The sequence below is a fragment of the Rhincodon typus genome, unplaced genomic scaffold (genome assembly GCF_021869965.1).
Source record: "Rhincodon typus isolate 14 unplaced genomic scaffold, sRhiTyp1.1 hic_rhity00000432, whole genome shotgun sequence".
NCBI lineage: Eukaryota > Metazoa > Chordata > Chondrichthyes > Orectolobiformes > Rhincodontidae > Rhincodon > Rhincodon typus.
In genome coordinates this window covers 36,900-40,274 of record NW_025966070.1, presented here as the reverse complement: position 1 = coordinate 40,274, position 3,375 = coordinate 36,900, and positions in this window count along the sequence as shown.

The following is a 3,375-nucleotide window of genomic DNA, read 5'->3' as shown; positions in this document are numbered from 1 at the left end:
CCAGGACCCTATACAGCTGCAGCATAGCCTCCCTGTTTTTAAACTCCATCCCTCTAGCAATGACAGACAAAATTCCATTTGCCTTTTTAATTACCTGCTGCACCTGCAATCCCACCTTCAGCGATTCATGCACAAGGACACCCAAGTCCCTCTGCACAGCAGCGTGCTGCAATTTTTTACGATTTAAAACATAGTCCATTTTGCTGTTATTCCTACCAAAATGGATGACCTCACACTTATCAACATTGTACTCCACCTGCCAGACCTTTGCCCACTCACTTAGACAATATATCCCTCTGCAGACTTTCAGTGTCTTCTGCACACTTTGCTCTACCACTCACCTTAGTGTCATCTGCAAATTTTGACACACCACACTTAGTCTCCAACTCCAAATCATCTATGTAAATTATAAACAATTGCAGTCCCAACACTGATCCCTGAGGCACACCACTAGCCACTGACTGCCAACCAGAAAAACATCCATTTACCCCTACTCTTTGCCTTCTACTGGTCAACCAATCCTCTATCCATGCCAATACATTAGCTGTAATACCGTGCAACTTTATCTTATGTAAGAAGTTATTTTGTCCTGATTTTTTTTAAAAAAGAGAGGTTGTAAGGCAGCAGTGTCGAGCGGTCTATCAAAATTATGAAAGTAAACAGCTTGTGAGGCCTTGGCTTTTTAAAAAAAATGTTGGAACAATAGAAGCAGCCTGGCTGGGTGTGGGCAGGTCTCACAGACCAGGCTTTCTAGTTTTTTTCTTTAGCATCAAGCAGTTGCTGTTGTGGGCTTGAAGGAGTAGAAGCTATCTTTTCCCCCTTTCAGTTACAGCTAGAAGCTGGGGTTTCTCTCTGCTGCTGGGCTAACTGTGAGACAAATCTACATTTCTGAATTTTCCATTTTGCCAAGGAGCGTGTTTATGGGATGTTACTATCTTGGAACAGTTAATGAGTAGTATGTACGGCATCTGTTAAGTTTTCTGATAGAGTTAAGTTACTCTAAATTCCTCTTTCTTTGATTGTATTTTAACCATAGTGCTTAAATAAGTTGTGTTTTACTTAATGTTCAGTAGTTTGACCAAAGTGGAACACAACACTTTACATTTGCCTTAAAAATAAGAAAAAGTTAGGGTCGAGGCTATCTTCTTAAAATACTTTGAGGGGGTCTGGTGTGGTCTATAACACCTTTGTGTGACGTGCAGTGGTGGGGGCGCAGGCGGAGATGTTTGCTGCTGGATGTTTGTTCTTGCTCTGCAAGGTTACCCATCCTCACTCACTTGCACTCATAGTGGCACTGGCTGCCTTCTCCTCATCCAGCCCATCCTTCTGTGAACCTGGTGAACAATGTTTCTTTCCTCTTCTTTTCACAGCGGCAGGCAGAAGGACACACACCCCATCCACATCATGCAACGGTTAGTGCTTTCATCCCTGTGCAACTAGCACTGGTACAGCATAGACCACTGTAGAGTCCGAGCAAGTGAAACCTCTTGTAAAGATGTAGTTTATTACACGATAGCAACAGGTACCACGTTATACTGGCCAGTTAGGCATAATTACAGAGACTCTCAAGAACTACCGATGATATAAGAACTGAAAGAGCCGTGGACGCTGGAAATCAGAAACAAGAACAGAAATTGCTGGAAAAGCTCAACAGGTCTGGCAGCATCTGTGGAGGGTTAATGTTTCAGGTCCAGTGACCCTTCCTCAAAACTGATGGTAGCTCAGAAAATGTCGGTTTATATGCAGAAGATAGGGTAGGGGCTGGGGGATAAGTAGAAAACAATAGGTGGGGATAGAGCCCAAAGAGAGAGAGAAGAAAAGCTATATAGACAAAGGAATGGATAAAGGTCAGTCTGGGAGAATGAATAGCTATGAAATGGGACTGTTAGTAGCTAACAAAGGATTGTGTGTGATAGCAGACCATGTGATAACAAGGCATGGTGTGTGGGCGTCAGGGTAAGGACATAGGAGAAGCTCAAGCCCTAAAGTTCTTGAACTCGATATTGAGTCCAGAAGGCTGTAGAGTTCCCAAGCAGAAAATGAGATGCTATTCTTCCAGCTTGCGCTGAGCTTCACTGAGGCATTGCAGGAAGACTGAGACAGAGATGTCAGCCAGGGAACAAGGTGGTGTGTTGAAGTGGCAGGCAACTGGAAACTCGGGTTCATTTTTGCGGGGCAGAACATAGGCGTTCTACAAAGCAGTCACGCAGCCTACGCTTCGTTTCCCCAATGCAGTGGGGACCACATTGTGAGCAGCGAACGCAGTAGAGTAGATTGAGTGAAGTAATAGCGATGACATGTCCGTCTCCAGTAGGACCTTGTGCTGGGCTCCTCTATCTCCATCCAGGATTATGTGACATCGTTAGAGTTGGACAGAGCTTAATGCAGAATCAGTATTGACTCTTTCAGAAATATTACCTCATACAACACTGGAGGTTAATCCTGACTTCTTAGAGACTCCAAGGTGATTCTGGGAAGTTGTTAACACTCCCCATTGTGAGCAAAACTGGAAGTCAGCATGATCCCACTCCCAGACATGCGGGTGTGAGCGAAACTCATATTTCAGTACTAACTGGGGGGGCAGAGTTACTAAACAGTAGCTCCGCTGTAGAGTATGCCTCAGAAAGTGAGCGGGAGGGCGGTGAATTTACACTGAAACATTTCACCTCCACACATCCTCTTCAGCAGTGTTTACAGTTAGCAATGGATTCCAGCTTAGAATTGCAAAGGCCAGTAAACATCAGAGGTTCCTGTCCAAGTAATGGCCTCCTGATCTGGAGATGCTTCACACTGAACTTGGGGGAAAGGGTTCATTCAATCCAGCAAAGTAACTCAGCGAGTTGAAAGATCAGCCACCTGAAAACCTTTTCGAGACAGAAATTTGAATCAGACACCATAAGAGGATAACTTCTGCATTAGAGGGAGTAACTGGTGTGAGAAATTGCTGAGTGACGGTGTGAGGGAGCTGGATTAATATCAGGAGAGATGCAGTCAGTAACACAGGGTACTGGGGGAGAGGGGTTACTGAGTGAGTGTGAGGGAGCTGGATTAACATCAGGAGACGTACAGTCAGTTACACAGGGTGCTGGGGGAGAGGGGTTACTGAGTGACAGTGTGAGAGAGCTGGATTGACACCAGGAGAGATACAATCAGTAACACAGGGTGCTGGGGGAGAGGGGTTACTGAGTGACAGTGTGAAGGAGCTGAATCAACATCAGTAGAGACACAGTACTGATTTGCTATTCTACCCTGCATGGCATGCACAACTCAGAAATAATTAGAGATAACAAGATGTAGAGCTGGATGAACACAGCAGGCCAAGCAGCATCAGAGGAGCAGGAAAGCTGATGTTTCGGGCCTCGACCCTTCTTCAGA